The sequence below is a fragment of the Protopterus annectens genome, chromosome 3.part1 (assembly GCF_019279795.1).
Source record: "Protopterus annectens isolate FY-2018-M chromosome 3.part1, PAN1.0, whole genome shotgun sequence".
In the NCBI taxonomy this organism is placed as follows: Eukaryota; Metazoa; Chordata; order Ceratodontiformes; family Protopteridae; genus Protopterus; species Protopterus annectens.
In genome coordinates this window covers 720,740,502-720,754,036 of record NC_056732.1, presented here as the reverse complement: position 1 = coordinate 720,754,036, position 13,535 = coordinate 720,740,502, and the positions used below count along the sequence as shown (strand labels likewise).

The 13,535-nt window shown below is 39.8% G+C and overlaps 1 protein-coding gene across 5 annotated transcripts in view; it reads left to right on the top strand.

Moving 5' to 3' along the window:
* CARMIL1 (capping protein regulator and myosin 1 linker 1) overlaps positions 1 to 13,535 on the top strand; it is a 4,434,936-nt gene that overhangs the window by 1,461,822 nt on the left and 2,959,579 nt on the right. The gene's annotated exons all lie outside the window — the stretch shown is intronic.

Genomic DNA, 13,535 nt, shown 5'->3' with positions numbered 1-13,535 from the left:
AGATCCAAACTGAATAGCAAGTTTTAAATTTTGTGTAAATAATTTCAATTTACATAAAGCATTGACTGTGTCGAACTGTTTATTTAGGACAAAACAAAACCCTTTTTGAAATAAACTGAAAAGCTGCTCATTAATATCAATATTCCATAATTAAAAATATTAAAACCATTCCTACTATGTATTGTTCCGCCACTGTTAGATATAGTGTTTATTTCTAATAGCTTTTCTTTTCTCTCCTGTTTCTTGGATACCTTCCTCCTGTGCATTGGTCATATCGCCCCCAGTAGTCCCATCTTGTCTTCCTTTCTGTTCTGCTATCCTTCTTGAGAGGTACAAAAGGGAAAACTCTAAAGGGTCATTCAAATCTAATTCACCTTTAATTTCTCTGGGTGTTCTTGGATGTTCCAAGTAATTAGTCCTTTTTTGTTATTAGGGTAACTGTTAGTATGATTTGAAAAACTAGTAATGTCCTTCAAGGATGCATCTGCAGTCCTTACAAATGGGTTGTCCTGTCGTCAGGCAGCCCTTCGGTCGGCCAGATTCCAAAGTCTGGGTCTGGCCTCGGCTGGTGTCGCACTTCACCCGACGTCATAGCTGCAGTTCTTTGGGTATAAAGGCATCAGCCGACGCCATTTTCCTCAGTCTTTCTTGCGCGTGCCCAAGCAGAAACTTTTCGCAAGTGCCGGTCGGTCAGAACCAGAGATTGCTACTACGAATACTTCTTCTACCGAAGACTTCTAAAGCTAAGTACCCCGTTGGGGACTCTTTCTTGCCTCAGCCGATGTCAGAAAAAGTGAATAACTGTTTAACTTGTGGGAAACAAATACCTCATAAAGATTTCCACTCGTACTGCTTACCTTGTTTAGGCCCAGACCACGACGTAGCAGCTTGTCTAGCCTGTGCTTCTTTTAACCGACGGACGCTTAGACGTCGGTCTGAATTTGCTGAGGAGTTTTTCGGCTCCGATTTCGCTTACATTATGCCGTCGGATCCTCCGACTACGCAAATATCAAAAAAGCACAAGGAAAAGGACCGACACTCGCGGTCCGCGGTTTTGGCCAAAACCGCGGTTAAGCCAACCGCGAGTGTCTCGGTTTCGGCTGAAACCGAGCACGCGGTTCTTCCTTCAGCCGAAAACTTACCTCCAGCCGAGGCCTCCTCCAACCTGGTGGAATCGGCTTCTGAAATACCACCTCCTGCAGGTTCCCAGGAATTATCTGATACTTTACCCTTGGATATTTCAACCCCTGCACATGGAGCTGCTAGGCCACCTGCAACCATGTCGATTAAGGCCTTTGCCAGGGCTAAAGCAGCTAAATCTACCAAATCTGTGCCTGCTAAGACCCCCTCTCACAGGCCTAGCTCTACTACACAAATGCTTAGTCTAGCACAGGATCTCATTTCTTTGATCCGGGGATCCCAACCTCACCCAGACAGGGCCTCTCTCCCTCCTCCAGAGAAGAGGCCTCGAGCAGAGCCCCTGAGCCAGTTTCTACAGATGACTCCTCTGATGATTCAGATAATACAAACCCTCCAGAGGGCCCTTTCTCCCCTTATGAAGACTCTGATGCTGAAGAGTCCATTCCTTCTGCCTCTCCGCCTGAGGAATTTTCCTTTGGGGAAACCTTGCATGCTATGAGGGAACAATTTCAGTGGCAGGGCCAGGATTTTTCAGACTCCAGAAAAAGGCTTAGAACCTTTCTGCATTTACCACAGCATAGGCCTTTAGCCATCCCTCCAGTCCTCTCTGTTGTGGATGATGCATTTAATGATACTTGTACTGCTCCTGATACACTACCTCCGGCCCCTGCTAAACCCGATAGGTACTACAGGGTCCCGGACACACACCATCACTTGTATAAGGCTCCTTTTGCAGATCCCGAAACTATCTCCCAGGGTCCTAAGGCAGTAGCAGCTACCTCTACAAAGAACCCCCTCCCCTCTGAAAGGGAATCCAGGTCCTTAGAGAGATGGGGTAAAAAAGTTTACACTTCTGCTACTCTTTCAGCTAGGGCTTTGAACTGTCAATTCCATATGATCCAGTATCAAGAATTTATGTTAGACCAGTTAACTAAACAGCTGTCCTCGGATGAACCGTTAGACAAAAAGTCTATTCAGGAAATGGTACATAATATACAGCAGGTCAGTAATCATTCCTTAAAATGCGGCTATGATGCACTGGAAGCTTCCTTTAGATCAGCCATGACTGGCACAGTGATCAGAAGACATGCATGGTTAAAAGAGCAGGCCTTACCAGACCATGTCAAATCAAAGCTACTAGATGCTCCCATGGACAAGATCAATTTGTTTGGCTCTCCTGCACAACAGGTGCTGAAGAAGATGGAAGTGAAGGCAAAATCTGTCCAAACAGTGAAAGATTTCTTACAGGTCCAACCTCCAAGGTTTAGCAGGAATTGGCCCTCCAAAAATTGGTCCTTTCCAGACACCTCCAGAGCTCAGAGAGGCAGGAATAGGCGCTCAAGAGGCAGAGGCCAATCCAGAGGTGCCTACAGGGGACGTCAGTGGCAGGCTAACAACCAGCGAGGTACAGCCACAGATACAGCCACCACCACTACTACAGGACAATCACAGTGACTTGGCTCTGGCACCGCCTACCAGGGAACAACTAGAAGCACCCTTAGGCGGGAAGCTAGCCTTATTTTCAGTAAACTGGCATTACATCACAGGAGACAAGTGGATTTTGCAGACAATAGACCAAGGCTACCGGTTTCACTTACTCTACCAAGGAAGAGAGGAATGCCAAACCTACCTCCAAATCAAAAGGCAGAAGCTCTAAAACAAATAACTCACTTACTAAGAATGAGAGCTGTAGAAAAATTACCATCTATGGAGCAAGGACAGGGATTTTACTCCAGACTCTTCCTGGTACCAAGAAAAGAAAACCAATGGAGACCTATTCTCGACCTGTCCGCTTTAACACATTTCTTATTGTCCCAAAATTCAAAATGCTGACCCTACAGCAGCTTCTTCCCATGTTGGGCAAGGAGTCTTGGCTGGTAACTCTAGATCTCAAGGAGGCATACCTGCACATCCCCATACGACCAAATTGCAGAAGATACCTCAGATTTCTTGCAGGATCAGAGCATTATCAATTCTCAGCATTGCCCTTTGGCTTATCTACTGCGCCCAGAGTGTTCACAAAATGCCTGGCATCAGTAATTGCTCATTGCAGGCTTCAAGGAATCCAAATCTACCCTTACCTGGACGACTGCCTGTTACAAGCGGAAAACAAAAACAAGTTAACAGAAGACTTGAAAAGGGTCATTTATCTAGTGCAAGCTCTGGGATACACAGTCAATATAAAAAAGTCAAGGCTGATACCTTCCCAAAGGATAACCTTTTTGGGTGCAGAGCTGGACACATCACAACAAATGGCATTCCTAACAGTAGAAAAACAGGAGCAACTCCCTCTCTACTTCTTGGCATTAACAAAACAAAACCAGCTAACAGCAAGAAAAGTCCTACAAGCCTTGGGTTTCATGGCATCCTGCATAATATTGGTTCCACATGCCAGACTGCATATGAGGAAGTTACAGTGGTACCTAAGGAATTTATGGTCTAAGCACAAGCACAGCCTAGAAACTCAAATTCCAATAATCCCATGCCTGAAGCAAGAATTCCAATGGTGGGCCCAGGCCTGTCAATCAAACAAGGGGCTGCCCTATCACAGCACTCAACCAAGCCAGACAATCACAACGGACGCCTCAGACCTCGGTTGGGGGGCACACATGCTGGACAAGTGCATACAAGGCTTATGGACTCAAGACCAGCTGCACCTACACATAAATCAAAAGGAAATGCTGGCAGTAAAACTGGCAATTCAGACATTCAGACCATTTCTTCGACAAGGTCAACTGCTGATAAGGACAGACAACACCACAGTTATGTGGTACATCAACAAACAGGGAGGCACACATTCGTACCCTCTGTCGGATGGCAATGGACCTCTGGAATGTGGCCCTGAGCTTCAACATTCAATTACAAGCAATTTTTGTGCCAGGAAAAGAAAACATTCTAGCAGACATACTAAGCAGAACTACCACAGATGCCCACGAATGGATGCTGCATCCGGACATCTTCAAAACCATTACAAGAAAGTGGGGACTACCAGAGATAGACTTATTTGCATCCCCACGCAATCACCAACTGAAGAAGTTCTGCACAAGGACGTACCACCCACTAGCTTGGAAAGTGGACTCCCTATCTTTCAGTTGGAAAAACCTGACAGCATATGCATTCCCACCACTTCCTTTGATGCACAAGGTGCTATTGAAAATCAAAGAGGACCATCCAAGGATCATCCTGATAGCTCCAGACTGGCCAAGGCAACATTGGTACCCATTACTGAGGAGCATGTCTCGGGAACAAATATGGACTCTACCTCTAGTTCCCTTACTGTTAACACAGAACAACTACAGCACCCTGCATCCAAACCTGAAAACACTGCAGCTGACTGCCTGGAACATTCCATAGGCCCAAATACACCAAATTTATCCCAAAGGGTTAAAGACATTATCTTGGAGGCTCGCAGACCCTCAACAAGAAAAAATTACTCAGCAAAATGGAAAAGATATCACATTTGGAGTGCTGCAAAGGGAGAAAATGTGTCACTATTAAACATAGCCAACATCCTGGAATACTTGGCAGAGCTCTTCCACAACGGCCTGTCCTATTCTTCCATTAAGATTCATGCATCAGCTATTTCAGCAGAATACAATTTGGCTCCTCCAGTCTTCTCACATCCTCTGCTCAGGCAGTTTCTGAGAGGAATTAAAAATGTAAAACCACCCAGGAAGCCACCATTGCCAGCGTGGGACTTGAACTTTGTGCTAGAAAAATTAACACTCCCCCCTTTCGAACCAGCAGCAACAGCAGATTTACAATACTTATCATGGAAAACTGCTTTCCTGCTTGCAATCACTTCAGCAAGAAGGGTATCTGAGCTACAGGCATTAATGGCAGTACAGCCCTTCCTGATCTTCCATCAAGATAGAGTATCCATGAGAACAAATCCTACTTTTATGCCAAAGGTGGTCTCCAGGGTATCTTTAAATCAAGCTATCCATCTACCTACATTCTTCCCCAACCCACAGAACAGGGGGGAAAGACTGTTGCATACCTTGGATGTACATAGACAACTACGCTACTACCTGGACAGGACCAAGGGCAATAGAAAAACTGACCAACTACTGGTAGCATATGCATCAGGAATGGAAGGAAAAGCAATTTCAAAACAGACAATCTCTAAGTGGATAGGAAATTGCATTAGATTTTGTTACTCCTACCATGGGAAGAAAACTCCAGAAAACATCAGGCCTCACTCTACAAGGGCAACAGCCACTACCACAGCTTTCCTACGAGGAGTGGCTACCAAAGACATTTTAGAGGCTGCTACTTGGAGCTCCGTGCATACATTTGCCAAGCATTATAATCTAGCTTTATACTCCAGATCCCGAGCAGGTTTTGCCACTGCTGTTTTGCAAGAGATCTTAACTACACCATAATCTTATTTCTCCTCCTCCCCCAGTTTGGCTATGGTATTCTACCCATTTGTAAGGACTGCAGATGCATCCTTGAAGGACATAGTACAGTTTTGTACCTACCATAAATGTAGATGTCCGATAGGCATGCATCTGCAGTCAGGATTACCCACCCTCCTTCCCCTCTGTGGTACTCCTAGGGTATTTGCTCATCTTGTAGCTAGCTGGGGGAATCTATTATGGTGTATTTGTTTGTATATATGTACATACATGCTTATTTTTTGATTGCTCTCTGCTATTTGGAAACATTTGCATTTATCCAAATTTAGCTTTCCTAGAGGGCACCTGGCATCTGGGGCAAGAAACACTGAGGAAAATGGCGTCGGCTGATGCCTTTATACCCGAAGAACTGCAGCTATGACGTCGGGTGAAGTGCGACACCAGCCGAGGCCAGACCCAGACTTTGGAATCCGGCCGACCGAAGGGCTGCCTGACGACAGGACAACCCATTTGTAAGGACTGCAGATGCATGCCTATCGGACATCTACATTTATGGTAGGTACAAAACTGTACTTTCTCCCTATTGGTACCATTTTTGGTCTTTAAAACATATGCATTATTTCATTTGTATTGTAAAATGTCCCTTTCTATCTTTTTATTTTTCCTGTGTATATTAGTTTGCACCTGCTTATCAATATGTTTAAAAACCCTAAAATATTTCTCATCAAGACTATCAAATAGTAAGTCTTTAGTAATGTGTTCATTCAAAGTATTGGTTTCTTCCATTAAATGAGAAATACAATTGGTGCATTTAATTAACACTTCCATAAGTTCAAATCTGTGTTGGTCAAACATAGTAATTTTACCTTAAAACTTATCTTGTAACCCCATGCCATTAGGGACTTTGTAAATTTGTAAACCTTGTGGAACAATTTTTAATTTTAAACATTCTTGCAAGTAACTGTTTTCTAATTGAAGGTTTTTTGAATCTTCATTAAACTTTTCTCCAGTCCATAAATCATACTTTCCAAATTGCCAACTACATCTCATTTTTAAATGAGTCCACTCTACATGTCTTATTGAAAACGGAGGATATTGACTAAAATCATGTGTGTGCCCATTTTTGTAAAATGGTGCTTCCAAACTGAATAGTACCTGATGTAAGCAGAATGTTCCCTGGTGGGCTAGCCATAATATCCTATATTACTGTCATTGTGGTGTTTCTTTCTGTGTAAAAAAAATGCTCATCTTTTCTCGTATGTCTGTGAGGTCTCTAGGAAGCATTGTAAACATCTTGTGACCCTAGAAGTGGAGAGATATTCGAAAATCCCAAGAAGTTGGAGAAGTCATTCCTGGTAGCGTAATCACGTCAGTAAGCTGTGTGAGATCTCCTTTCAGTAGACTGACATCTGCGGCTAGTTAATGTTATCTCACCAGAAGGCTATACATTTAAGGTAATATCCATTGTTAAGGGCATATCACCTCCCAAGTGGAGATGAAGAAATTGCCACTAAAAAAATCCAAATTGTAGCCGTGTACACTTCCCACACAATGCACAAACCAAAAATGTGTGTGCTGGAATAGTCGAGTGAACAATTTCAAATTCATTACAATTTATTCACCAGTTGTAAAAATTAACTCTCTAATGATTAAAATTGACATTTTTGTACATACTACAAACTTCATCAGAAATAAACCATTCCAAGCTGTTCATGCTGTTGGTCACATCAGAGAATATTACGTTTTGAAACTGTCTTTCTGAAGTCACTAAAGTGCTGTTAAGCACATATTAAAAGTAGTGGACCAATGAGTAAGATGTTGGAGAAATCATTTTATAAAAATTGGTGGCAATGCTGAAACAAATGGGTTAATGCTGTTGTGTCCTAGCCAGTGAAGTCTTACATTTATCCATGTAACTCTGTGAAATTTGGGACGGTATTAAAAATTGCAAGCAACTTTAATTTGCTTTACTAGCTGTTCATCTGTGACTGAGAGTCATCTCTTCAATTAGCAAAACTGTTTATTTTATTTTTTGTTAATCCTTTGTTGATTGGATAGGTTACACAAGACTAGCAGCATCTTTTCAGGGGAGACCAGAGGCGGTATTTATACTACTATGGAAATTTGGTCAGGACACCAGGGAACATCCCCTACTGCTACACTGCTCATGGTCCCTATGTCAGTGTGTGTGCGTGCATGCATGTTCCATTCCCAGCACATTAGTGGCAGGGAGGACAATGCACGACATAGCAGACAGACATGAGTTGAGGCGAATGCCCACTCCATGGAACTATTGCAGTAGGATTCAGATGAGATGTTTATCACAAAGGCGATAGTGGATGGAACAGTGGAGGATATGGAGGAATTAGTTCAGAAAAATCTGTTTGAGAGGAGAGGAACAGTCACAAGAGAACATTTTCATTACAGCCCTCCAGTCGGGAGTGTTGTGGGATGACTTATTGATGGACTTGGTTGAGCAAAGCAAGCTAGAGACGGGAACAGAGCTGTCCTGTGGTGAGAATATGGACCAGACTCAAAAGGAAGAGGTGAAGGATATTCATAAGAAAACATTTGCAGAAGCAGTAAGAGAGAAGAGAGAAGAAAAAAGAGTAGGAAGATGGCGAAAAGAGAAAAAAAGTATGTTCGTATACAGAGTAAGGAAGAAAAATAGGTGGATGGGTATGAAATATGGGATACAGTGATTATGCTTTTAGGAATCAAAGCACAAAATATAAGAGTTTACTTTGATAAAAAAGACATATTACTTTTTTTGAGACTGTTACAGGACTAGAGATTTTTTTGGGGGGGTAGTATGTTTTTTTTCTTCCAAAATTTCTTTATTTCAATTTTCTTTTTTCAAATAACAACAACAATACGGTAACTCAAAAACACAAATAAACAATACAAATACCTATCTAAAGAAAGCAGACAATCTAATTCCGAGAAAATTATATATATATATATATATATATATATATATATATATATATATATATATATATATATATATATATATATATATACATACATACATACATACACACACACACACACACACACACACACACACACACACACACACATACAAGAAGTCACTACATCAAGTAAAGTATGAGGATTCTTATTTTCATTTGGTCTCATAAGGGATAGTTAGAATGGGGATAGTCTATATATAAAGTAAAAATAGGAATTTAACCATTTATTTGTATGTTTAGGGAAAGTATCTAGTTACACGTACTAAGAAAAGGGAGAAGATGCAAGAAAGACTGGTTATATTACATTTGTTTCTTATTTAAAGGTTAGCTTTTCATGACAATTTGTAGGCAAATTTTATTTGTCAAGAATTATATCTAGCAATTAACCCCAATATTTTTGGTAATAGCATTTGTTTTTTTGTTTTTGAATAAATCAATTTGTGAGATGAGATATATTTGCTAGCAAGATTGCTAAAATTCTCCCATGTAATTGGTGACATGACATTCCAATTCTTTGTAATAATGAATTAAGTAAGGGCACACATCGTAATAGACATGATTTAATATTTTTGGGAGTTGATTGATATTAATGTACAATATAGCTGTCTCCCAAGTAAGGGTTGATTTTTCATATCCCATCTTCTCTAGTCTTACTCTCAAGGAATGCCATAAGTTGTGTATCTTAGTACAGTTCCACATGACATGTAATATCAGCTGTTTGATCCTGACAATGGGGACATATAGGCGAAAAGTTAGGATTGAATTTATTTAATTTAGATAAGGTATAATATAGATTGTTGTTTACCATAATTTGTGTTTATAACAGCTTCTTGAAAGGAATGCATTTGTATTTTCAATGGCTAGTTTCTTATTTTCTTCAATCAGTGATTTTTCGTTTGCCAATAGTTTGAAAATAAAGAATTATGATGTTTTGCACTCATTATAATTTTATAAGTCCTAGAAATTGTTTTCCCTTTAATCGCAAGATTTTCAAGTATTAATTTAACTAAATCTATGTTCTGTAAGTCTGTGTGTATTTGTGAGAATTTAGCATTTATAAGATGATGAAGTTGGTTAAGGATAATACTATATTTCATAGGAAGTTTGAGTTCATCTCATTTGCCACGTGTTAGAATCTTTCCGTTGATATATATCCCATATTGTGTAGTCTTTTATCAGGGGGTAGTTTGTTAGATTTACTGGTTTATTATTTATTAGTAAATTAGGCTTTGGGTGTAACGGTTGTATAAGGGCAAAAGTGACAGCTAATTGCAGTGATTTAAATAGTTTCTGAGTTGTAAGAATCATGTTTTTAATTAGTGGGTCTAAATTCTCCGTGTATATGCTAGCCTGGTTTAAATTCAAGAATGGTAAGGATTTTAAATTACAGCTAAGGGATTTCAACTGTTCATACCAGATTTTGGTCCACTGGGGTGTCCAAGTATTTATATATGAGTCATAGTTTATTATTTGTATTAGTCTGTATACAGCAATTATACTATAGTAAAGCTTAAAATCAGGTAACCCCAATCCCCCCTTATCTTTGGCGAGTACAAGTTTTGCATATTTAATTCTGGTAGATTTGGGATACCATAAGAATCTTGATATAGCTTTTTCGATGGCAAGGAAGAAGTTTTGGGGAATATTTGAAAAGGTAGCATTTAATTGAAAGAGTATTCTTGGTAGAAAATTCATCTTGACAACACTAGCTTTTGACAGTAGAGACATATTAATGTTCTTCCATCTATCCATATCGTTTTGAATACTAGTCCATGTAGTTAGGTTATTGTTTATAATATCTTTGAAGTCGGGGGGGGGGGGTATGGTAAAAGAAAATGAACGCGTCCATGGAATAATTATATTAAAATTATTTTAAATTCTGAACAGAGACAGAAAGAGAAACTGTAAAAAATATATATCAAAGTCTTTGTAAAGACGTTAACATTTCAAAAGTAATTGATAACAGATGACTATGGACTGGGTATGGGATTGTAATGTTATTTTGAAAATGGAAAATGAAAGCAATTTTACATGTTCCAAGCATGATTAATATTGGAAGAAATAGAAGAACTATTGTAAAATAGTGGGGATATCAAAAAAAATTTTTTTTTTTTTTTTGGCAATGAGGGACATTTTGTAGGTAATTGTGATAAAAAGAAATGTTTTGTATGTGGGGAGTTTGGACATGAGGCAAAAAATGTGAAATGAAACGTTAAAAAGTAGAGAGAGCATTTATAGATGGATCATACGAAACAGCCAAAAGAAAAAGGTTATCTAGAAGAAAATGTAAGTGAGGGTGAAAAAAATAAGATGCAATTATAAAAAGAACAACAAGAAATGATTTTGCAGAAAAGTTATGCACTAATATACAAAAAGAAGATTGTGACAAAGGAAAGAGAGGAAGGCGAAATAGGTGTTAGGTTAGTGATGGAGAAGATGTGCATTGGAGGGCAGTTAAAAAGAAAAATTATTTTGGAAAAAGATACAAAAAGGAAATTCCAAGGCATAGGCTTGAAAGTAAAAAAATAAATGAAATGAATAAAAATATTTAATTTCGTACCGATTAAGGAGGAGGGAAACATAATTTTAGAATTTTATCTGTTAATATTAATAGTAACAAAAAGTTTAGAAAGAATTGGATTGTTAAAGTGGTGAAATAAATGTGAAATAGGCACAGTAGTATTAGAAGATGTTAGAAGTTTAATAAAGAAAGAACTTAAAACAGAAATTTTATGGAGAGGAGGTATATCATTTAATTTTGAGGCGTAATATGGAATTTGGGAGGCAAAACCTGTTCAGGGATAGCTGCATTATATAGTACAGCAATTACAATACTGGATTTTACTTTAATTGGTTTGGAACAATTTTAGTGGTAGATATAAAACGCGAAAATAGAGTTTATAAACTTATAGCAGTATAAGAATATGTAGTATATAAACATAGAGAAAGGTTGCTTCAAGGCATACTGGATTGTGTAATGGTAAATATGGATAATTATAGTAACAGGAGATTTCAATTGTAACTTAATGAATAAAAATAAGATAAGCTAGATTAAAAAAATGAGAGAAATCATATTCATAGCTTCATAGGAGGTTACTAGGCTCATGGCCCTAGAGCCCTTACAAGCCTAGCCATATTTATCTGAGCTGCCCCATTTTAAGCTTAGCCAATTACCCCATGTGAGAATCAAACCCTGCACCTTGTATGTAAGGCAAACACCTTAACCATTATGCCAACCTCCCACCTGTGGTAGTTAATACTGACCTCCTCTGTCCAGGTAGGACATGAGTGGCACCTCAGGACTGAATTTGTCGTCACCCCTCCATTGAACTAGGTTGCATTTGAAGAGGGTCAGGGAGGGGCTCTGTTTCACATAAATTGGAAGCTTTGTTCCAGAGAAGTGGCAGTCTCTGGGAGATGTATCAATCTCTCCAGCATGACCTATTTATGTCAGAGGATTGGTTAAGATCACTGGAGCAAGTGACACTCCTGCAGTCTGATTTACGAATGTGTAGCATTTTCATCAGGGCCGGCTCAGAGACTGTCCTATAAGCCAGGCACAGGTCACCCCTTAGCAACCTGTAGAAGATTGAATGTAGTGGCTGGGCTTTCAGTCTATCACCACAAAGCTTGTTTTGTGTACCTTGTAATTTCTTGGTGAGAAACCTTTGTAGTCTCTCCAGTTGTTGCAGATTTCTGGAAAGTTACATGCTAAAGGAAGCATACTCAATTACTGGTATGAGGACTGAGTGTGTTATGGAGTTAAAACATACTTAGATCTAGATATGATGCCTTTACTTATAAGCTGTGTCACATAGAAGGATTTCCTTACTCCTGTGGATACGCGGTGGTCAAAGTTCAGATTGCAATCAACCTGAGTACTCAGATCACTTGGTGCTGGGTCTATACTTGGGGGGATGTTAGCTTTCCCAAATGGAATAATATTTATTTTTTGCATTTATTTTTAATCAGTGGCTTTGGCACTAGTTATTTGTCTCCATAACCCTGTCTGCAGTATATTAACATCTTTGGGGGACTCCGTGATTGATCCCACTTTGCCAAGTCAGTGAACTTGGTCAAGCCATAGGCTATCTAAGTTTGCCTGGACTTCTGAGAAATAAATTCTGAACAGTAAGGTGCCCAGCACAGAACCATGTAGTACGCCAATAGAGACTGGTCTTTTACTAGAGGTGAAGTCACCCACTTTGACAGTGTGTGTCCTGTTGGTGAGTCAGTTGGTTACCCATCTGGTAATGTAGGGGTAACTTCCCAATTGGGAGAGTTTCAGTGTAATACCTGAATGGAGAATTGTGTCACATGCCTTGGCTACATCAAGATGGGCTTTATGCACTGTCTTTCTCTTATCCATGGCCTTGGTGACCTTCTCAAAGAAGTCAAGCATGTTTAACAAGCCTGATCTTCATTTAACAAATTTGAACTAGTTTGGGTCCAGAGTTTGGAGATTACATATGTCCTAGTTAATAAGGTTCATAGTGATTCCTTTCATGGTCTTGCAGATGAAGCTAGTCAAGCTTATGGGCTTATAATTCCCAGGGTCGGTTGATGGGTCACCCTTTGTGCAGAGGGATTACTGTTGCTGTCCTCCATTCTGCCAGAACATAACCAGTTCTCAGGCTGTGGTTAAACAGAGATCCAAGCAGGTCTACTAGGTCACGTTTCAAGTTGTTTAAAAGACAACCTGGGATGTTGTCTGGTCCCATTGATGCCATGTTCTCAGACTTGGAGACTGCCAAGATGACCTGGATTCTTGAGATAAGACTGTGGAAAACTGACAGTTGTACTTTGGGGGATGACTGGAGTGTACGGGGGGGGGGGGTGAAGTTTTCTCTAACTCTGACAGCTAGCAGGTTGGCTATTCACTCCAGTTGAGTATGAGTTGTGCCATCCACAACCAGTTCAGTGCATAGTTGGGTATTCCCTTGTAGATTTTGGACATAGTTAAAGAATGCCTTATGATTATCCTTAGCTAGGGAGGCTATTTTTGCTTTGTAATTAGGAGGACTTGACAAGATCTCTAATTTACTTATTTCTTACCCTA